This window comes from Lontra canadensis, unplaced genomic scaffold (assembly GCF_010015895.1).
Source record: "Lontra canadensis isolate GAN:19392208 unplaced genomic scaffold, GSC_riverotter_1.0 scaffold48, whole genome shotgun sequence".
NCBI lineage: Eukaryota > Metazoa > Chordata > Mammalia > Carnivora > Mustelidae > Lontra > Lontra canadensis.
This window is the reverse complement of record NW_022631042.1, coordinates 40540-65016: the sequence shown is the minus strand read 5'-3', so window position 1 is coordinate 65016 and position 24477 is coordinate 40540.

The following is a 24477-nucleotide window of genomic DNA, read 5'->3' as shown; positions in this document are numbered from 1 at the left end:
CCTGGAAGAGTAGCTTGCACCTGAAACAAGGAAGAAGGTATCAGTGTTGAAGACCTTGGTGCAAGATTCATATGGATGTGTAACCAGGAAAGGTCCAGCCACTGGGGAAATTCAGGTTGAAGCAGTTAGCTCTAACTTGCTCAGCTTGGTTCAACTCAGCCTACAAAGATGATTTCCAAATGCCTCGCCTCTTTCCCTTTTCACCTGCCTCTTACCAAGTCTCAGATGTCCTCTCACACATGAGCCTTCTCTTGGAATAGGTAGCCACCTACTCCTTTAAGAGAAAAGAGTGCTTTTAGGAAAGACCCATTTAAGAAGGGCAAGGCCTTCTGCCTGCTTCCCATCTTTGCTACAAAGAATAAAATACCTGTTAGGCTTATCTAATGCCCTATCTTATACTGCAACTGCTAAAAGAGGGAAATTTTCACTTTGTTCTCTAGGAATGTACATTTATTGATTCATCCCAATTTATCTTTGATTAAACTTTGACTCAGCCAAGTGGAATGACTCATCAGGAAACACATGAAAAGTTGATGGCAGAGTCAGAAAATCATAGTTCCATTTAATGTGTTCCACTGAAATACATGACTGCATTGTCATACCAATAACTGAAGCAGAAAATCAAACAGCAGAATGTGTTTATACCTTTTTAAAAGGGGTTTTCAAAATTTTCTAGTATTAACCTACCCTAAAGGACCCAAGGCATGCATGTTCTAAGACCTCTAAAATAAACCAGATTTGAGACTTGTGTAAAATGTGCACACAATCCCTACCAAAAAACACTGAAGTTGACATGATTTACCTCTATGTATATACTTGTTTAATCCCATTATACTCTCCCTCCCTGTTGATTTTAAACTATCTAACTCTGACTAGGTAATGATTCCCAAATTATGTATTCCCTCAGCCTCTCAGTTCTGACCCTGCTCAGACTCTGCACAATAGCCCCCCCTTCAACAATACAACCAAGATTATTCATACTGCCTATTAGTAAAAAGTACGAGTACTTTTCTCATTTCTTCATGCATTTTAAGAAGATAGTTTCAAACTACATATCTTTTTTGTAGATGTAAGTAAGAAAAGGGGAATAAATTATTCCTAAATTTTGATTAGGTCTTTGAGTTGACTAAGTTTTATTATAATTAATTTCTAAGAATACATTCATAATTATCAATGATATCAACACTGATATTGTTCTATTATCACCTGAATAATCCTTTAAAGATTCAGAACATAAATTGGGTCACAAAAAGAAATCATCCTTTCAGACGTGTTTTTATAATGAACCACAACACATTTAATTTCTTCCTTTGTAACTCCAAATATAGATGGCAAACTCTAAATACTGTTTATAAATATGCCAAAAGGAAGCATCAAACATTTGGAAGTTTGCAATACAAAAATGCAAAGAATGGTGACTTACTCAACTTTAAGCAGATCCATATTAATTTCAAGAATTTTACACCAAAAGGATTCTGATTGCTACAGCTCTTACCATGAATAAATTTTGCTCCTGAAAACTGGTAATTAATTCTTACACCTTGGAAGACTGAAAAGCCTAGACTTCTGAATACATTTACATGGAAATTAACATTCTTTTCTCCTGTTTCTTTGAAATTTCTTTAGAGATTATCTTTCCTCATTCAGTTCAGACCGTATCAAACATCCATTAATATAGTTCCCTTTTCTTTATATTCTCAAAGGCTTGGGGTATAGAGAAACCTCTAGTGTCCCAAAGTCTGTAAATTAAGGACAAGCCAACCAATGTTAACTATGAATCAATTCCTTTAATCTTCAGAATAATGTTGATTAGATTGTTAGGCTAACCTGACACAGGCATCTATTTCCTGATCATGCATATTTCCCCCCTCCATGGATGCAGCCATTTTTCTGAAATCAAAAAGAGATTTAATAAAGGAGGTTTTGTATAACATGGATTATATTTTGGTATGAATATGAAATCTGTTAGGCATTGCTAAAATATCATTGATTGTTATACAACTTTCCAGTGAGATATTCCCAACAACTGCTCTCCTCATTCCTACCTTTTCCCTTCTTTTGCAAAATTGCCTTGCCTCTTCCTTTCAATGTCATTTATTTTTCAATCTTTGGACCATTTATTTCCCCATTAAAGTAAAACACAAGGAATGGCTTTCATTGCATCTCAAAGTGAAATGCTGCTAGATTGGCACCAACATATTGGTTCCCTCATTGGTGAACTCAGACAGTCATCTCCATTTCCCATCTTTGAGACAGATTCTTCACAGTGGAGAAGTGATTTGAAAATCTAAAGGTCATTTTGTTCAAAGAGAAAGATAAGGCTGAACTGGCAGCATAGTCCCAGTCATCTATACACCAAGTTGTATGCAAGGAGACAAAGGTCTTCAAGTTTAAGGAAAACAAAACAAAACAAAACAACAACAACAACAAAAAACAAGAATAAAAACTTAAAAACAACAACACCATATTGACCCTTTTGCATATACTTATACCATCAAATCTGGCAATAAAAGAAACACCAGAGTCTTTCGCTTGGTTTGCAATGTATCATTTTGAGAAGTACTTGTTGGGACAAAATGTTGACAACAAAAGAAAAAGAGGAAAAAATGAAGTAAGTAGAAATCAGTTTGTCAAGTTATTGTGTCAATTTTTATTCCCGAGGGTCCCTAATCATCTTGGACTTCCATGCATACATACAAGACATAAATGTTATCTGATAAATCTCATCTCTCTTTGGAAAAACCTGTCTCTAAACCATGACATTTTAATACTATTTTTAAAGATCACAATGCAAGATTATGCTGGTGAAGTTTATTAAAATGTAAAATTGGAAAGGAAGTCTACCAAAGACTAAAGCAAACATACAAGTGGCAAAGTACCATCAATACTGCATTGGACTTCAGCCCATCTGAAGGTAATCTACTTCAGATGATAAAACTTACCCTTTTTTCTTATTCAGAACCATGGACTATTTCAACAAAATTTTATACATTTCTCATCTTAAAGATAAAATAAAAATTAGTGAGAGAAATAATTTACAATGAATTCACTGAGCTGTTAGACCATTTTTAATTCTAATGTTTTTACATTTTGGAAAATTCTTTTATCCCTCAAGTGAAGACACAATATATTGCTAGAATATTCCTAAAGTTTAGAGTCAACAGAGCTCCTCCTTCTTCATAATTCATTGTTATCTCTATCAACAAAATTCTATCTAGAATTTCTAAGTCAGGTAGATAGCAGTTAAATAAGGGAGAAACTAGAGATTACTCTAGACCTCCACAAGTATGCTCTTAAACTAGTAACATTGACCATAGATCAGTATTGACAATATGGGCTAACTTTTAAAATTATCTTCTCAAGTTATCTAATAATAGCAATATTAAAAGAAAGCCATTTTGTAAATCACAATTTTACCACCTTAGCAAAACAAGTCTTTTCATTACTTTGTATTCCCTTCCAGGGATTTGTCCATATGGCTGAATATTTTTACCTAGAAGTTGTCATACAATTTTGCACTCAGATTTTTTTCACTGAACATTGTAACATTGAACATATCTTTGCTGCTTTCTAAAATGTTCTTTGAGGAAATACATTTCCCTAGAAGACAGAATTAGAGCTATAACAGTGATTTAGGAGATTAAAATCAGACACTAAAAAGAATTTCGCTTTAGCAAGAGTAGCTAAATACAGAAATCATTTCTAAGTTTTTATAAATACATTTTTCTGGAAGGTCCTTGAACATATGACACAAGTTCCATGTCTTGAGTTCCCCAGAGCAACACTGATTAAGATTTTGTTCTATTATCTTCTCCCCTCACTGCCATATCTCCTCCTCCTCTTCTTCCTCCTCTTTCTACCTCTTGCCCTTTAATACACTCAATCCTGTCTAATTTCTTAATTTATCTTGATTTTACTCACTGTTTTTTAGGAAATTGTTTTGGATCCAAGTATTCCCTCAGTGACATGCCATGTGAACATGGGCAACTGGCTTTACCTCTCAAGTCTTAGTATCGGGCTCTAGAAAATGAAGGTAATACTAATACCTCCTCACAAAATTGCTGGGATAAATTAAGGAGGGGGTTCCATGAGAGGCAGTGTCTATTGTGATTAAGAGCGCAGATGCTAGAGCTATTCTACTTGGATTAAGAATTTTGTTCTACTCTTAGCTGTGGGATCTTGGCCAGGCCATCTAACCAACATTCTGCCTCAGCCTTCTCATTGATTCAATGGGGAGCATAACAATAATGGCAAATATGTAATCCTGTCTGGATTATTGTGAGGAACAAAGGAGTAAAACAGGTAAAGCAGCTTGGAACTGTGCCTGGCCCATGCCAGTATTACATATATTTTCATTATGATTACCTGAAATGTTTAACATGCTATTGAGATAACTAAGCAGTCAGTAAGTGGTAGCTAGAAATAATTACTTTCTAGTACTCAAGCAGAGTACTTTCATATTCTCTGGTAATTTAGATTTATTTTCATTTACTAAACCCAAGGGATATGAACCTAACTTATTTAATCAACAGTTATGTAATATTCACCAAGAGCCAGGCACTGTTGCAAGCACTTTACAAATGTCAGCTCATTTAATTTTCACAGGAACCCCCTGAAATAGGTACTATCGCTTTTTTCTACTTTACCAATGAGAAGAGTGTAGTACATAGAGGTTATATAATCAGCTCACTGTCACCAAGAGACTCCACGTTAATGAATTTAATCCAGTGCAGAGAGCTGTTAAAACTGAGATTCTCACCCAGGCTCTCTGGCTTTAGAGCCTATGTCCTTAACCATGGCACTTTGTGGCTACCAAGAAAGGAAAACATTCTACCCACAGGCCCTTTTCTCATGCAATCCCCTGGGCCACATGCCAAGTACCGTAAGTCCCATCTTGACACTTGAAGATCTATGGGAACAAGGTCTGTAAACATTCAGGCTCCATGCCCAGTTCCTCTCCAGCTTGTAGCACCAATCTCTTCAAGCCCACACCCTGCAGTGGCCACACACAGAAGCCTAACAGTTCAGGATATGTCTGGGAAATTCCAAAAACAGTAGGCAGATGAGAAGCAGTGGGGAGTTTTATCCATGAATATCTTCACACAAGAATGTAAATGCTGATGGAGGGCATGTTGCCCTCCATTGAGGAGAGACCAGCTCCTGCTGGCAGGAAGCTCAGCGTTGACAATCACCACTGAAAGGGAGGCGGAAAGCTTTGCCAGCTGGGGACAGACAACTGGCAGAGGATTAGAGGGACAGCACACCAACTAATCCAACCCAGAGCTGGATTTAAACACATTTCCCCTCAGTACTAAGCAAGAGCTTGTCCAGTCCACTACTAGAAGAATAGATCTAAAGAAATTCACCCAGAATCAAATCAGTTTCAAGGTAATGAGGGCATAACTCCTAATTACGTATCATTAAGGAGATCTCCTGACATGAACATAACGGAAACTGTACAGAATCTAGTCTGAGCATACCTTCAGAGATTAAAATTCTGATCATCTTGGTTTAAGGCTTTGTCTCCATATAAGCAAAGTGTAGCAGAGTACACTGACAATTAACTAAGTAACTCAAAGGGTGCTTGTGCTCTTTCTTTCCCTCTCTCTCCGTACCACACACATGCACATACACACCCTACCATGGGAGAAAGTATCTTAATTTTTAGCTTTAAAAAAAATTAAGAGGTTATTACGATTCAGTTGTTGAAGCCCCCAGCCAGCAGTCACCCAGCAGGAGAGACTGACCAGCCACCAGCTGGGAACCACTGTCCGTGAACTTATCCCGGGATCCCAACCCCTCCAGTCGACCAAGGATGGACCATCCCCTCTACACCCACCCCTCCTGCCTCCCTCTCAGATGTCTGCTGCCAGCGGGGGCACCAGAGTAGAACACCTTGGGGTCCCCCCCACCCTACCCCACAGAACCTTCAAACCCAGTGGGCCCAGACTAGGCTGCCCAGGACCATGGACAGAAAGAGACCACTGCCCTATAATTCCACACTGTTGTAGAAACCGAGACCCTGTAAATTTGCACCCAGATCTAGCACCTGGTGACCTGGGCTGGGTGGAAGGGGAGAACTCAAAACAGACTCACTCAGCCCACCCAGGCTTCCTGCATGGAAACAGAAGAGGACAAGCCAGTGTTACCTGGACTCTCCCAGTGGCCTCCACACCTGGACTGGTATGACTCTGGCAAGAGAAACAGAAGCCTAGGGGTACCCAGCCTGGGACCAGGGGAGCTACCTCCTCCCTGCAACTGCTTCAACAACTGAATCATAATCTAAATGATACAGTCAAGGTCCACCTTCCATTTATAGTCAAAGCCACTCCATGCTTCAATTTCCCACGGGCTGTGGTTAGAGTACATACAAGTGGCAATGAGGCTTGAGGGTGGCACTGCATTCACAGTTCCAAACCCTGGGTCCTAGTCCTCACTGTCTCTGACATTCTGAAGGTTCTCAGCCACTCCAATTCTTTGCCTTCCTTCCAGTCCTTGTAACTACGGGGAGCCTCTCAAACCCCCTAAGCCAGCCATACTACACTGCAGCTCACCTCAGACACATGCAGTATTATCAGAACCCACTTCTTCATTATTGCCCTCAGACCATCCAATAACTGATCGCATGAAACACTACTTTTGGGCCTCAATCTGATTTTCACCCTCAGTGTGATTTTCACTCTCCATTGTCCTATTTGCTTGTCAGCTTCACATGGCCATTTAATTTCAGCATCTTAGCCTCAAGTGAGAAATACCCCTTCCACCAGCCCCAGCCCAGAGGAACCATCACTGGGAGCCAAACAAAGTCACCTTTCACCTTTCTGCCCATCCCCCACCAAAGGAAGACACCTCAGATTGTAATCAGCTCAAACTTGCCTATTAGGCAATTCTTCCAATGTCCTAGGGGGTGTCACTTTAGACCTTGAAATGACATTTTATCAGTTGATACCAAAGTAAAATCAATTGTATACATCTAAAAATGCTGAGAATTTTAAAATTAGGACACATATTGAGTTTTACCATAAATGTCTATAACTGATATATTCATGTCAGAAAGGATATTCTAAGACTTGATGGAGATGAGGAGACAAGAGTAGGAGGAAAACACACAAGAAGTGTGAATTGTCTTTGCATGGCTTCAGGAAAACATTTGTCCCCATTGGGATTAACTGCACAGATAAAGCAATGAAAATAACCTACTTGAGCAACGAACATCAGAGTACCTCACTATTAGAAGAGGAACTCATATTTCATATTATCTTGCAATTTAAAATGCCCATTTTCTTTTATCTCCAAGTCAGTTTGGATTATGACCTTGTACTCATAGTCCTACAATAATCAAGAGACCATTTGTTTATAATTAAGAACAGGCTGCAAATGTAGCTTCTATATTCTTTTATTACCCTGGTTATTTAATTTACTTATATTTTCATTTTTCCTCCGTGTAAATGCAACCAATTAAAAATATAAGTAATATAACTCACTTACATCTTCTAACTCCACACTTATGGTCTATAAGAGCTCTGGGAAGCATAGCTTCTCTTCATTTGCAGCCTGTAGTCCTGAACCCAGTAGTACGGGAGCTTGTTCAATTACATTCTCTGTATTTGGAAGTCTGCAGGCACATTCTCATTGCCACCACAGAAATTAGTTCATTAATTCACTATCTGGACAATTCCCTTGGATATAGAACTACTATGCTGGAGGTTGTGGGAGATACAAAGGTGGTTAAGATAAATTTCTGCTCCCCAAACAGAAGTTTGAGTTAAACATGAGGCAGAATTTCTTTTGTGCCAGATGGAGGTCTACAAGCCCATAACTAATAGTGACAGGAATACCAAGGCAAGTCCATTCCTGGAAGACACAGAAGTCCTCTGCAAGTCAAGTTTGACTCTAGGACTCCTGGACAGTCTTCTGGAGCCTCTTCTATCACACCAGTATCAAGGGCACATCCACCCAACAGCTCTTCCTTCTCTCTTTGATTGCAGATTAAAGGTTTATTAGTTTGCTCAATCTCCCCACTTCATCCAGTTATCTCCCCGTTTTTCCACATGGGTAATTCCCCTAATAAAATTCTTGCCCATCTAATCCCATGTTGGCCTCTGCCTCTCAGAGAATCAATCTTACATTCACAATCAGCTTCAATAACAACAATGACAACAATAGTGGATCTTTCAGTGCGCATACATTCTCTCATTTGACCACATGAGGAAGACAGGACTATTATTTCCATCTTACAAGACTTAGGTTTCCATCTTACATGACTTAGGTTAAGTACTTGTCCAGTCACCCAGTTAATCAAAGAGCCAGGACTTGAAGCCATAAAATCTTGGTCCAGAGCACATCTTTTTAACCACTACACACTGCTAAGTAATTAACCTACTAAATCAAATACATTTGTATAAGTTTGCAATCTCTGCATTCATTTGAAAATTTAGCAAGGTTCATCTTACTGGCTATACAGCTATTCTCAAAGTGCCTCCAAATTCCCCAACAGGACAGGATCAGCATAGACGTTGCACATAGGCATGATTCAGGAATACATTTTTGCTACTGCAGACATTCATTAATTTTTCATGGAACAAATATATGTTGAATGACAACCATCTGCCTGGCTATGGGATACGGTAATAAGAATACTGTTCTCTCTTTAGAAAAGGGAAATTTTCTTAAAAAGGGAGTCCTATTTAAGCTAAGGCTCTACTTCAAGAGGATTATAAATTCCTAACTACCATTTTACCACTTCATTGTGACCAAAAAACAATTCTTGCATCAAAATACCCATTCTATGCCCCATTCCTATAACTCTCTCTTGATTTAGGATTATTACCTTTAGTAAGTTTCCCGCTGCTGGCACCCTGATGACTGTATTGGTCAGAAATAATTAATTCAAACAGAAGGGCTCCAGCATATCTCCACCTTCTAGCAAGTATCATTTAATGAATACCCACATGAGGAAGTGGAGGGGTCACCATCAAGGCCAACTATAAATGGCAAACAGCTGCTGTTAAAGTCTCACACACTAGTTATCATCTCTTGGTTACCTTGTTGTACCTACGCAACAGTATCACAAATAATGTTAAGAAACAGAGGAAAACAGTGCAAAGAGGGACTTGAACATCAGACAGATTTGGATTTGCCTACTACTCTACCACTTACCGACTCTAGTCAGAGGCAGATTACTTTACCTCTCTGAACCTCTGTTTTCTTACCTGCTACTTGTGAGAACTCAATGAGGCACTCGAAGTAAGGTGCCCAGCATTAAGAGTAGGTGCTCAGTAAACGTCTCTTATTATCAACCACAAGTTCATCTCTCTGCCAGCTGTAGGCTCCTTCCAGACCTATTTCCAGATCATATATCCTCAGCACCTAACACAGTGGCTAGCATAGAATGGACAACTAATAGTCGTTTATGTAATGAATGAATGAGTCAATTGTTTCTAATCCAGACACTGGACTCTCCAGATGAAAATTCACATAGATAGCCTCCCAGACTAAATCTTCCTTAACCCGTGATTCATAAATGCAATTCTACTATCTCAAACCTAATTCCAAAATGCCAGCTTACTGTAAAAGGCCAAGTCACATAAGTTTAGAATACAAAGCAAAAATTTTGATTTGTTGCCTTGCAATGGCATTTAAACATAAAAGGCCTCAAGAGTAGGGGTCAGATGGGGTGTGACAATGGGAAAGCTAGGGAGATTATAAGGAAAAGAGAAAATATATGAAAGCAATGGTGATTTCATCTTCAAAAGGAATTCATTCAAAGCACAGATTAATAAATTATAGTAGCAAGCAGTTACATGGCAATTTTCATCTTCAAAGCTCTGGATCAACTTATAACATACTCTCTTTGCGTGCAGATGAGGAGCACCAATACCATCTGACAGCTGGATAAATGGATATAGAAACTCTCAAATACATTTCCAAAGTCACAGAGAAATTCTGTCACAGTCAGAATGGGTGTCCAGATTAATACTCATAGCACTGGACCTTCTTTGATCATAAGAGGTAAAGAAAAGATCAGTTAAGTGGTGGGGTATGAGAAAGAGAAGGGAAAGAGGGAGAAGGAAAGAGAGAAGAGAAACAGAAAAGAGAATATTTACTAAGTATTTACATTTTTAAATATATTATGTGCACTATTTTAATCATCAAAGCAACCCTTAGTTTGGATATTACTGTGAGAAAACTCAGACTGAAAGTACTCAGAAATTCATCCAAATCAAATACCTACTACATGAAAAAGATAAGATTCAAATCCAGTTTTGTCTGATTCTAGAGCCCAGAGTTTTACCAATACCCTTGTCCACAAGGTACTAAAAGCCATCTACTACCCAGCAGGCGTGAGCACGTGTGTGGGCATCTGCACATGTGAGTCAGATAAAAGCAAGGAAGGGAATCTCTCTGTGATGTAACCCGGTTGGCCACTATTCCAGATTCTGTATGCAAAAATAGTTTCTCCTTGTTTATTTCCCAATATTAGGCTTACATTTGCATAAAACAATTAGGAAAAGTAATCTCTAATTTCCTTGTAGGGAGAGTTTGAGCTATTCTCAACCAGGAAAAATGAAACACTTTGTTTCACCTTTAGTAACCCCACCACTGTTGAAGGGATCAGTGATTATTCCAGATTTATAACGATACATTTTTCCAGTATAGACAGCAAGACATAAAACTCTGAAGTTTGTCTACCTGGATTCACATTCTGGCTCCCCCACTTCTTAACTGTGTGTCCTTGGCTGATTATTTCCTGCCTCCATTTCCTCATCTATAAAATGCATAAAACAGTAAGACAGACATCAGAAGATGATAATGAAGATTCAGTGAGTCAATACACATTCAAATACATAATAGGTACAAAATAAAAACTCTTTCTTAGTGTTCTTACAGAGTACATCACCTGCTTAGTTCTTAAGTCTTTTCTCCTTTAACTGAACTGTGCTAACACCCTATGAAGTCTGTACCCACCACAGAACAGACAGGATTCATTTCAGTTTTGATCAGAAAGAGATGTTACTGTCAAAGAAATGAACTTGATTGCATTTAAATGCCATGTCCCCACAGTGAAATATACCAAACCGTTTCTTCTTACTTCTATTCAAGTATGTGTGAGCAATGACTTTTATTTAAACTCATAATGGCACTCACTCCCTACAAGCTGATAGACACAGACAGCAGAATAATAATCAGCAAGTGACTATCATTTGTTTTATTCTTCTGTTCACTCTGCTTCATGAATCTCTTCTTACAAAGGAGAACCTTTGCCTTCCATCAGTGATATAAATTTATGAAACTATTAAAGATATTCAAAGTATTTATTGTTTAGTTAAATTTTTATGAATTTTTTAAAGATTTTTTATTTATTTATTTGACAGAGAGAGATCGCAAGTAGACAGAGAGGCAGGCAGAGAGAGGAAGGGAAGCAGGCTCCCTGCTGAGCAGAGAGCCCGATGTGGGACTCGATCCCAGGACCCTGAGATCATGACCTGAGCCGAAGGCAGTGGCTTAAACCACTGAGCCACCCAGGCGCCCCAGATTTTTATGAATTTTAAAAAAGCATCAGTTTCTCCAGAAATGATGAAATGCTGGTATATGGTTAGCCTTGTTTAAATGCCTCACCATCCAAGAGCAAACGAGCAGTGGGAAATCCACCATGTTTCTGGAAGACATGGAAATAAGGGTTGGGCAGGTTTACTTACCTTGGTGTAAAAACATGAGCACTGAGCAAGGGGCTTTTGAAACAGTAAAGAACAGATAAAACTCTGCAGCACTACTGATTTCAAAAGCACAAAGGGGATATTCAGAACAGGAAGTAAACATCAAAAAGTCATTATAAAACATTGCACATACCATCTTCACTGTCAGTTACAGTAAGTAGAAATCAGCTATAAGTTGGGATCAACCTAAAAAAAAACAAAAAACAAAAAGCAAAAAAGCCCTCTCTAAGGGGGTTTTATTGATGTGCATTCATTTGTTGGAGACCTCTCAATTCCCCTGGGTTCCTGAAACTGTCAGAAATCCTACAAGTGTGAATAGTGTTGTATAAGCAAAATTAATGTCTTCATTGCTGAGTGTGGTATTTCAGGCTTTATATATGCCTTATTAGCAGGTTTTTTGTTTTTTTTTTTTTTTTTTTTAAGTAAAACTAGAGATGGAAATCTGCTACCATTTACATTCTTCAGCCTACCTGACCTTAAGTCATTATTTCAGTCTGGCATTTATCTTGGTGCTGTAAAACAAGCATTCTCATCCATGCGTGAATTTCACATCACAATTTATTTTAACTAACCACCATCTAAGATTTGAATGTAAAGGCCTAGTCAATTAAATCAACACTGGAAAATAAACAGGGTTCTGTTTGCTTTCAGATTTACTATAGTCTGAACCTTTGAATAAGAAGGATATGTGAGAGAGAGTGCGTGTGTGTGAGAGAGAGAGAGAGGAAAGGGTCCAGGAGAGAAAGGAGGAGAGAACAAAGAGATGAAGGGAGTATAGAACCAACATTCCTGCATCTCCTTGGTAAATCTCAATTTACCAGAAGTAGTCAGTTTGGTTTTCAAACACTTGAGACTAATTGCTGTTGCTGGGAGAGGGGAGGGGTATTATTTCCAACCACACTGATGTTGAATACAGTTGTTCAGACATTCTCGAACAGCCACTACCCACCTCTGTAAAGGCAAGTGTATGCAGTAGAGAGATGGCATAGAGAAACCAGCTGTGAACTAGGAACCAAGACACCTAGGTGCCAGGAGCATAAACGCTATCAATTACTTTGAGGTCAAGGGCAATTCACTTGATCCCTCAAGGCCTTGGCATCTCACATTAAATACAGGAAATGGTGATAATCAATAATGAAAGAGACTTGCAATTCTAAACTTCTTTGATTTGTCAAAATTGTCATACTTACAGAAAAGCTAAGGCCTACCGTGTTCTCTAAGTGAGAACAGAAATGAGGGACTGCTGCTTTTGACCTCTGAATGGCGCTGGCTATCTGGCAAGATGGCATCAAAAACATTTCTGAACTCATTTGGAAAAGGGCAAGAGCAGGAACACCACATTGAGCAGGTTGTATCTGAGGGGGCGGTGAGGCACCAAAATGAGGGTGCTGTGAAACAGGTGGTTAGAATAGCTTCAGGCATCAGAAGACGCATGGAAGTTGCAATAGAGATAGCAAGTGAGGTCATGGAAGGAGATGAGAGTCAACTAGACAAGTGATAATGCACAACACATGCGCACACACTGGTAGAGAATGCCAAGAAAAAAGAGAAAGTTGGAGGGGCCAAAGGCTGGACACCATGGCCATGCCTTGAGATGTATGACAGAGCCCAGCCCCTCCACATCTACCTATCCCCTCCTCACTGTGTATGCTGCCAGACAGAGCTGCAGCAAAGCTGAGCACTGTGGCCAATCAAGAACTGGCCGAGTGCATCACATGAGTGTCACTGATACTCAATTCCTAAAATAGTATATCTACACAGTAGGACTTGTGTGAAAGTATTCCTTTGTTTATGGTTTCATTCAACAAGTATTTATTGAGCACCAAGTATTTATTGGCAAGCTCAGCTTTCAAAACTGGAGACATGGAAGTGAGTGGAAGGTAGTTTGGTCAAGAATTTGCTTGTCTCAGGCCCGGATGGGAAGCTAATACTTTACCATATCTGCTGTCTGGGTCACTGCCATGCACCTTGCTTACGCACTCACAATCACATTCACTGGCCATACAGACAGCTGTCCTCTCAAGAATCCCCATTGCTCAGGACCAAATGGGTAGCAAATTAATCTACTGAGCAGAAGAAGAGTTCAAAAGGGGTTATACAGGAGCATAGTATTTAACAGATGAAAGCTTCCAGCATCCCAGCCTTCATGCTGGTTTGTTGATGAGTTTTTAATTTCTTCCTCATGGCCTGTTGGATGAAATACCAAGTAAGGGAAAAATCTAGGAGGCTTTCATTTGACCCCTAAAAACCTGGAAATTTCTGCCCTTCCCTGACACAGATAAAAAAGCAATCTGATCAAATAATATTTATATACTTGTATATAACATGTATCCCTCTGTAAAAAATAACTTTTTGTTTCATAATTTATTTTTTAAAATTCCAATTTGGTAATTCAGATCTTAAGCATAGGCCACTGGATTAAACCGAAACTAAGCATGAAATACACATACTTAGATTTGACCACAACACTCTGCTATAGCATTCGATTTGAGAGGAACCATTAAATCTCTCTCTACCAGTGGGTCAAAAGGTTAAATATCTACTGATGTGTGTTTGAGCCATCCCTGTAAGGAGGTTCACATCTCTTTAAGTGCACTTGTTACCTTGCCAAGGAGATGACATAAAGAACAGATGCATTGCAAAGAGAAAGGTTCGACCAATGTTGGGTAGGACTCTTCAGCAAGAACAGATCCAGCTGGTCAGTACTAAGGAGGAGGTCATGAACTGCTGCACTGCAGTGTGAAGTTACTGAGCACCGCGGGGAAGGCATATCATTGCGAGGCACATATGATACCAGGAGAAACATGGACTTCTCAAACATTAGAATTTTGGGGATCTTAAAGTTGAGCAAACCAAGACTCCTCCTTGTGGTAACTGGGCCCCTGGAAATAAAAGTGTCTTAGAACATAAAAAACTAGAAGTGGGAAGAATCCTCTGAGATTAGGCACAGTTCTCATTATCATTGGATCCTATACTCATTTGGTCATGGGAATCGTCAAGATGTTTGTTAAAAATAAAAATTCAAAGCTCCTTCCCTTCCTCACCATCAACAATTTTGATTCATTCTATCTTGGGTTGCCCTTAGAAATATCTGTTTTTTAAAAATGTTTTCTACCATCTAGTATATTTGAGAAAGATTCCTCTTTATGATGAAGAGATTCAAGTAGATCCTGTATTCATCATGCAGCCTCTGCATGAACTCATATATTCTCGCTGCCAGACTTACCACTATCTAGTTAATAAATGCATTACGTTCCTCTCAGATGCATTAGTGCGCGGCTGATACATGTCAGGGACTCTCTGTGTGGTTACAAGGACGGCCAGGATGGAATCCCTGCCCCTATGGCAGACTCTAGCCTGTCCATGATGCTAGTAAAGTAGCTCCTCAACACAACACCCCAAGAGCAGAAGGCTCCGATTGCAATTTTGTTGACACTGCCTGTATTAGGAGGTGCTTTTTGTAAGTCTCAACATATTAGTTCTAAGGTCACAGAGCTCACCAATTAGAGAGTTAGGACTTCTGATACTGATTCAGTGTATTTCTTTGACAAAGCTATTTACCTATTTTCAAAAAAAAATTACCTAGAGTTGACCTTGCTTAGTGAAGTCCTAACAGCCCCAAGTAATCTATTAATACTATCGTATTACAAAATTTGATTAGGTACCTGCTACAAGTTCTTTTTCTTTAAATAGCAATAAATAGTCACAGATAATAGAGAAATTGTGTATTTTCAATGAATCATAGAGAATTGTTTTATTATTCTCCGTATCAGCAGAACCCGATGCGGTATAACATCTTCTATTAAGTTGGACATTCAAATAAACAAAATAAAGAAGAGTAAGGTACAGATGATAGCCATAATGATGTTGAAAAAGTAAAAAGATGACACCAGTAACAAAAAGGTGAAGGAAATTGGAATTAGCAAATTTAGAGAAGAAAAGACTGAAAGGGAGGATCTTCTGGTACGAAAGCAAATACTACACTAGGAACGGTGGCTGGCTGAACCCCATTTGTACTGACAGCAGAAGAAAAAACATGAGCTTAAGTACACATTCCTTCCTTAGAGCTAACCTTAAAAGAGAGTTGAATGGGTGCTAAAAAGTTGCTAAACATAGGATCTTATTACCAAAATAGAGAGAAACTGTCATTCACTAGAAGACTTCTTATTAAAGAAGTTAAAAAATAAATTTCTCTATATAAAAATATAAGTAAATATATTCTTACAACATATATAAATAAACTGTTGTTTGAAAACTGTTGTGGTACTCTTCAGTGGCTGGGCCTCAAAGGCAGTTCTTTGATAAAAGACATTTGATAAAGGTGATTACAAAATGCCATTTAATTCAACAAGGAAAATTCTGAGGACTCTAAGGATTTCTCTCCCTCTCCCCCAGCTGTAGTCTCCACCTTATTGCCCTGCTGTGCCCTCACAAGCATGTGAACCTGGGGGGGAATAGATTAAACAGAGCCACACTAGTTTATCCAACTCTCCTGGCTAATGCGTGACCTAAGATTTGTGTGAAAGGCAAGGTGTGGGGCAACAAATGGAATTTAAATCACATGTGTTTAAAATTACAGAGCAGCGTGGCAGATTCATTAATTATAAATGAGGTAAATCTAAGAAAATGCAATTTTTTCTAGACTTCCTTGAAGAAGTGCTTTGGTCACCATTTCACAGGAATGGGCAGGTCACGTGCCTATGATTTGAGGGTATCAAGAGGATATATAGATCAACAGTTTAAATAGATCGCTCTGACCCTGCCTGAAAACAAATCAGAATGGTTGTTGATTCCTTTTACAAACCCTGCATATATAAAATTGCTCTCTTCCTGAGAGATTGCTCGGAGGTAGGAATGCCTGGGATACAGTGAGGAAATCATTTTCCAGGCAAGGCGCTCATAGAATTGAACTTTCATTAGCACAGAATGTAACCACAGGGTTTCAGAGCTCATATTGTCTAGCTCTATAGTGTCCAAAGACTTCCTTGAAAATACAATCTCCATGTTGCAGAATAATTTTCCTGGGATTTCTTTAAAGTTTCTTTGCAGCAACACACTGGAGCACTCAGTGGGCCACAGCCCAACTCTCCCATAGCAGCAATGTTTTCCTAAATGAAGACCAAAATCAGTTAAATCAGTGTTCCTCAAATCTAATGTGCATTTAAAACACCTGGGGATATTGTTAAAAATGCAGATTCTGATTCAGTGAGCCTGAGATGGGACCTAAGGGTCTGTGTTTCTTGCACCAACCTAGTTAATGTCTCTGGTGATGGTTCATGGAAAACACTCTGGAGTGGCCAGTGTTAGATGGTTTACAAAAGCCAGTTCAGTTAAGCACTCACTCGGTGAGCATTTAGTCTCTACAGAACACTGTGCTGGGTGTGGTCTTGCCCAGTGGCATCATAAAGTCGGCGGTATTATTTAGAGAATTCAGTTCGGTTGATGTGGTGGCATGTGATAGTATTACCAAACTTTTCTGCTGATTAAAAGAGATAGTCCCCAGAGCTACTGGTTCAAAATAATTCCGTGGAATTAAGATGGAGTCTGGACATTAGCATTTATCAGGTGATTCATGTCTTTGGATTGGAAATACTCCTGATCATTACCAAAGCTTACAAGCATTAGAATTGGCTAGACCTTGATGTGAATCCTAGTTCTTCCACTTAATAGCCTTAACTTTGGATGAGTTTCCTAACTTCTCACCACACTGATTTTCTCATCTTGGAACCTGAGGTAACAGAATTCACCTTTAAGGATTGGCTTGAGTATTAAGTGAAATAATGTATATAAAGGACATTGTCTAACATAGAGTAGGGATTCCAGTTACTACTGCTGTGTAACAAACCCCCCTAAGTTTGGTGGCATAAAACAATCATTATTACACTATGCCATGGATTCTGTGGGTCAGGAATGTATCAAGGGCATGGCTGCCTCAGAGTAGTCAGGCTTTTGACCTGGTACCTCAGGGCCCCAAGCACAGGTTGAATAGTGAGTTAGGCAAACACTGCTTCTCCTTTCATGAGCTAGCTTCAAATATCATGCAGCAGCATTTCTTCCGCATCCTATTGGTTACAACAAGTCCTCCCATACCCAAGGACAGGGTAAGGGAGATATGGAGGAAAGGGTGGGTGATGGTGAATTTGGTTCAGACATGAATCTGAAGAGGAAAGGAAGCTGTGTAAGAAAACAGAGCAGGAAGTTGAATTTGTGCAGACTCCACTAAGCAGTGACACAGTAGCAAAGTCTCACCGTAGAAAAACATGCAGGACAGCCATCTTTTGAAAATGAAGTCTGTCTCAGTAGGCAAAAATTATACCTCTTCTCCTTGTGGGCTAGAAACCTACCTAAGAGTCATGTTATTGTTACATCTGCCACTCTACCCTTGCCCGGCAAAAACTCAGACCTCGGTCCTCCAGAGGTCATTGTTTAATTTGTCTCCCAGTCAAAGGACACTGGCAGTTTCTCATTCACAAACATAACTAAGTATATTCACAGAAGCCCTCACCCCAGGGTGGAGACAGCTACCATCTTCAGCCAAGGGACCCTTTGGGTCATAAAGATGTTTTTCAAAACAAAAGACCACTCTTTCTCATGAGCTAAAGGCATCCTCGTCAGGGAGGCTGGGGCAGTGTTGCACCCAAGCTCCTTGATGACAAGGGCTCTATCTCTGATTATCCTCCAGTTTCTAGATTGGGATACAGTGTATGGTTTGGAATTGTTGCTCAATAATGTTGCACAAATTCAACTTCCTGCTCTGTTTTCTTACACAGCTTCCTTTCCTCTTCAGATTAATGTCTGAACCTAATTCACCATCAGCCACCCTTTCCTCCATATTTCCCCCAGTTGGCCATTTCAGTATATTCCAGCTACCTGGAACCATAAAGAACATAATTCAAAAAGTGTAACTTTCTGCTCTCCTTCCTCATCTCAAGTAAGTTACTTTTCAAGCACATAATTGAAAATGAAAGCACTAAGCAACCTTTCAAGCCCAATCTCAGAATTCCCGCTCCAGTTAAGTGTTTGCATTCTCTGTGCATATAACCTAGAAATCTACCGCATATTGATATGGTAATTTTCTCTTGTACCATTCTTCTTAACTGAATAAGTCAATATCCATCATTCTAGACTTATAACTATGTGTCAGGGGCCAGATAGGAGTACTGGGAATAAGAAAACTGAAATGGATGAGATGTTCATTTCAAAGTTGCAGCCAGGATTGAGGCAGGGGAGCAAGACCTGAGTGGAAATTAAATTTAAGTAGTAAACAAGGTCTCAAGACCCAGCCAGAAGATTAACCTATGGATAGGAGAGAATGCAGATTTGAGTAAGTCAGAGTCCTATTTTCCAGGAAAATTAAATAAAATAGACATGAGGAAGACAAGTGCAAAAATAACACAAGGCAGAGGTGATATAGCACAAGAAAGACACAAATAGATTCACAGGAAATATTGTGGAAGGTTTTAATGGAAGACGTGTCTTTTTAAACAAACAAGACTCTCTCACAGCAGAAAGCCTCTCTGGAAAGACCCAAAAGTTTATGGTCTGGTCCCTAGCTATAGCTCCACTTCCAGAATTTGCCCTTCCACTCCTACCCATTCACGTTTGTTTCACCGTCTTCTTTCTGTGACCAACTCTGAAATCCCACCATCCTTGAAGTCTCCCTCCAAGGAGCTCTTTCTCAGAAGGAGGAGTGAGTTACCCATTTTCTGTGAATCCCTCAGCCTATTATACATAAAGCCGTCACAGCACATTATATAGAGTTTCCATTTAACAGTATTTACCTAGGTTCTTTAGCAGTCAGTGAGGTTCTAAGGGAAGAAACTACACTTTCCTCCTTATTCCTGTATCTTTAGCACAATGCTTAAAACCTTTAGCACTGACCAAATAGGTGCTTTATATATACATGTAAGAATCTGCAGTCAGGTCAAAAGTCTGATCAAAATAAACAATTTTTTTAAAAGATGCAATGAGAAGTTACTGTTTTTCTGTCTCTGTATGTACATGTATGGGAGTGTAAGCATGCAGGAACTCAACTAGGAGTCTTCAAAATTTGACCTGTAGACCAAATCTGGCCCACCACCTGTGTTTGTACCTTAAGTTTTATTGGGGCACAGATGCACCCATCTGTTTTTGTTTTACCCATCACTGCTTTCACACTGCCACTGCAGAGCTGAGTTGTTACGATAGAAATCACATGATCAGGGTGCCTGGATGGATAACTTGGTGAGTTAAGTGTCTGACTCTTGATTTTGGCTCAGGTCATGAACTCAGGGTCAGGAGAGTAAGCCCCACATTGGACTCTGTGCTCAGCACAGAAGCTGCTTGAATGTCTCTGCCTCTGCCCTTCCCGCAACTCACAAGCACACTCTCTCTGTAAAGTGAAAAAATATTTAAAAAACTAAAAACGAAAAACCGTATGACCTACAAAACCTAGAATATATACCATCTAACTCTTTATGGAAAAGATTTGCCAATCTGTGATGTGTAATATTTAGAATGATAACATGTCATGTCTCAAAATCACCTATTATATGCTGAAGACCATTTATAATGGCTCAAAAAGGATCATTTACCCCTTTTAATACCTCTCTATGTAGTTTCTAAGTCGTTTTTAATGCCATGCTGCTACCAAGACCCTACAATAGACACTACACCAAGGCATGCGCTAAGACTTCTCCTCTGCCCACCTTGGAACTTAGAATTAAGACCACAATATGGGCTCAGTATGAACATGAGCAGTTCCTCTGCCTCCTGCAAATCCCATGGACTACGAAGGAGGGAGTGTACATGACTGAGAGGCAGTTCCCATGGATTATGGATAAAAACATTCATGAAAGTCAAACATATTTGGGCTATTCATAGTTTTGACCCATCATTTTTTCCAAATACTTGTAGAGAGTTTGAACAAACTTGACTATATTGCGAACTTGTGAAACCAGCATTCTGAGACTCATCATCCTCTTCCCCAGGCAGTGTCATCAGTGAGTTAAACTAGTCAAGTTGGTTATCAGGCTGAAGTCTTTGAAATCCTGCCTCGGGCACTGGGCACTCTTCTGACCCCTGGGCTGGGTTTCACACCATTTTCTTCCTCCTCTCATCAGGCTTTCACTTGTTTGATCACTTGCAAGTGCTCAGGTGTGACTTTCCCCACAACTTTACTGCCCTTCATTTGCCATCACAAAGCAGGGCATCCATGCCCACATCTGTTTTTTTGGTTGGAATTTTATCATTTAGCTAATAAGTAGGCAATGAAACTGGTCAACTAAATGCAATTAAGTCCAAGCTTCCTACAGTGCAATGCAGGGGTGGAGATACACAATTATAGAAGTTGTCGGGATACACAGAGTCTAAAGAGACACAATTCTTTCATTTCCAAAGGAGTTTTTGTTGATATGCTATCTTTTCTGAGTATAAAAAAGGTGCCTTCCAAGATAAGGGGTTTGCAGCTGTCACAGTCAATTTATTCCCAAATAAAGTAGCATTCTTTTATCTGCTCTGATTTCACCGTCCTAAGAGAGAATCCAGATGGAGTCACCCAAAATTACTTCTGGCTAGCTTTCTATTATGAGATCATTCTTCTTGTTGAAGAATGCAGATGACCCTTACAAGCAGCATAGTGTCACGATTAAGAGCTTCTATTCCTCCACCAGATTGCCTGGGTTCAAATCCCAACTCTACTGACTTTTAACAAAGCAATCTCTTCCCATTGCGGTACCCTTGCTTCCTCATCTATGCAACGGTAAGTATAGATTTTACTGCCCATGGATGTCAGAAGGATGAAGTGAGTTAATCAATCTAATCTAACATTCTTAGAATAGTGCTTGGCATAAAACGTGTGTCAATGGTATTATTTTTCACTCTAGATTCATCTACATTTTTCTCAAGAGTATCGTTGTGCTACATATTATTCAGCACAGAAATAACCTTATCCTATTAATGGCAAAAAAAAAAAGAGATGGTTTTAAACAAATGTTGCTTTATGCTTCTGATTCTAAACACATTCTTCTCTGTCATGGAGAAAAGCTAAGATTTCTCAATTGTCAACTTTATTCTTTCTCATTAGCAAATCATAGCAATCCACTTATGGCTCTTTTCTTGGTTGTAAAAGAAAATGTAATTTTATATATACATGTATAAAACTTCAAAACTCTAATTTCAAAATACATGCTTAAAACTTTTCTAACAGAATCTGATCAAGTTACTTGCTATAGGCTAATGTCAGACAACAGAAATAACCCCACAAGCCACATGGGGGAAAATATCTATCTCATTATAGTTCTCTCATTGCTTTGATCATATAAGAACAACCCCATTCTTTCCATAACCTGACAAGGCCACAATAGTGTCAAAAAAAAAAAAAAAAAGAAAGTAATAATGTAACTGGTTGCTATAGTGGAAGGCTATTAAAAACGATACTGGGCTTCATTGGAAAGGAACGGGCCAGTATTCCTGTCTCCTAAGAGCTCATTTTTCTAGCATCACACTTTTACCCCAGTTCATTTATTTTCTGCACTTTCATAAATAAAGATAGTATTTTGGAAATCACACAACCTGTAGCTCTCCCCTTAAAAACTTTACAAGCACCCACCTAATTTCTGCCAGATTTGACAGGAAGGACAGAACCTTGAATGTTTCTTGAACTTTCAAATGGGCATATGAAGAAATATACTCCAAAAATAACTTTCAAAATAATTAAGTAACAAGTATTGGTCAGACCAATGATCTTTCAAAAGTTTGATTCCTAGATCTTAAAAACAGACACCTTGCAGAGCAACCTACACACCCTGTGTTGACTTTTTCATTTTTTTTTTAAAGATTTTATTTATTTATTTGACAGACAGAGATCACAAGTAGGCAGAGAGGCAGGCAGCAGGTTGGGGGGCGGGTGGTAAGCAGGCTCCCTGCTGAGCAGAGAGCCCAATGTGGGGCTCTATCCCAGGACCCTGGGATCATGACCTGAGCCGAAGGCAGAGGCCTTAACCCACTGAGCAACCCAGGTGCCCCAACTTTTTCATTTTTTATTCTCTAAATCTTAGCATTCTATCTTTCACCAGAACTAATCTACAGAAGAAAAAAAAAAAAAAATCCTTTCAGAGTCTCATACAGCATCCTAATTGTCAAATACTCACAAAATGGCCTTTTTCTCTGCCCTTATCTTCTTTGAATCTGCTAAGACTATTTGATAGGGTAGGTCAACACTAGATCTTACAAACTTACTTCTATGGTGCATTTTTCTGAGCATTCCTGCTCATCTCTTGGCCTGGCTATGCTTTCTTCACATCTTGGCATTCTTCAGTTTCTATCCTTGACTGCTGTCCCATACAAAGTCATCTTTCTCAATGAACTCGTATCATGCCATGGTTTCAATCATTACCTCCAGAAGTTTGATTTCATTATTAACCTCTGTGGAACCATAACCCATAGTCCCAGCTATCTACTGCATACCTCTCTGATTAAATACAAGCTGCTCAAATCCCAAAACTAAACTCATCATGTCATCATTCCTCCCTCAATCTTTCCTCCCTCAAACTTTCCATCCTCCCTCCTAACTTCCCACTTTCTATTGGTAACTCTACCTTTCTTTTAGTCACCTGGATTTGAATCCTAACAATCATTTTTTATTCTTCTCGCTCCCTACTCACTACGCAAAAATCAACTACCTAATTTTTTCAATTCTTGCCACAAATTGGCTCTCAATTATATCCTTGTCTTCCATTACATCCTTTCCAACATTAACTCCTCCTGGAAATGCTGAACTTGCTTCCTGGTAAGTTCCCCACACTTATCTGATCTATCTGGTATATTTACATATGGATATTCACACGTGTCTGCATTCACGTCAATATTCTTCTTGCCTCATGGCTTTCAAGTTGTTATTCAAATATAAGAAAGGCTCTCCATCTGAGGGTTTTGAAGGGGCAGGGGGTGGGAGGTTGGGGGAACCAGGTGGTGGGTACTAGAGAGGGCACGAATTGCATGGAGCAGTGGGTGCGATGCAAAAACAATGAATACTGTTATGCTGAAAAGAAATAAAAAATTAAAAAATTTAAAAAAAAAAAGAACACAGCTGTTAGCACTGACAAAGCACTTTATACAAAAAAAAAAAAAAAAAGAAAGAAAGAAAGAAAGAAAGGCTCTCCAGGAGCTACCAAACGCAGTACAGACTTCTGTTAGGCTTTCTTTTCACACCTCTCCACAATCTGGACCCAGTATTCCCATATTTTTATCCCTCATCTAGCAAAGAATCCATTTTAATTTCTTTCCAGTAAGCTTTGACAATTTCTGCCAAACACCTTATTCACTCTTATTTGATTGTCCTCTTTCAAGAAAGTTTTATCAGTTTTTCAATGTGTACATTAAATTCTACTTTCTCCATGATTCTGTCCGTCCAACTATACACTGCGTTTATACTGAACTATATGCAATAACATTCAATGAGTTTTGATTAACAAAATGCCAGTTTTACATGATTTAACCTGATACACTGTCCAATTATTTGTTGTTATAGAGATCTCTCTTCTAAATCTAAACTATGCTATTTATTAATTGTAGGATTTTGAACAAGTCATTCAATCTCTCTAAAGTCTTTATTTCCTCATCAGGAAGCATAGTTTAGTTGGGCTTGTTATACATATTTCATAGGATTTTTGAATTTGCAGAAAATGGGTTTGAAAACCTTAGGGGTAACAATATCATGTGTACTAGAACATCAGCACCTTGAAGGTAAATTTCTGTGCCTTGTTCCAGGAATTATTCAATT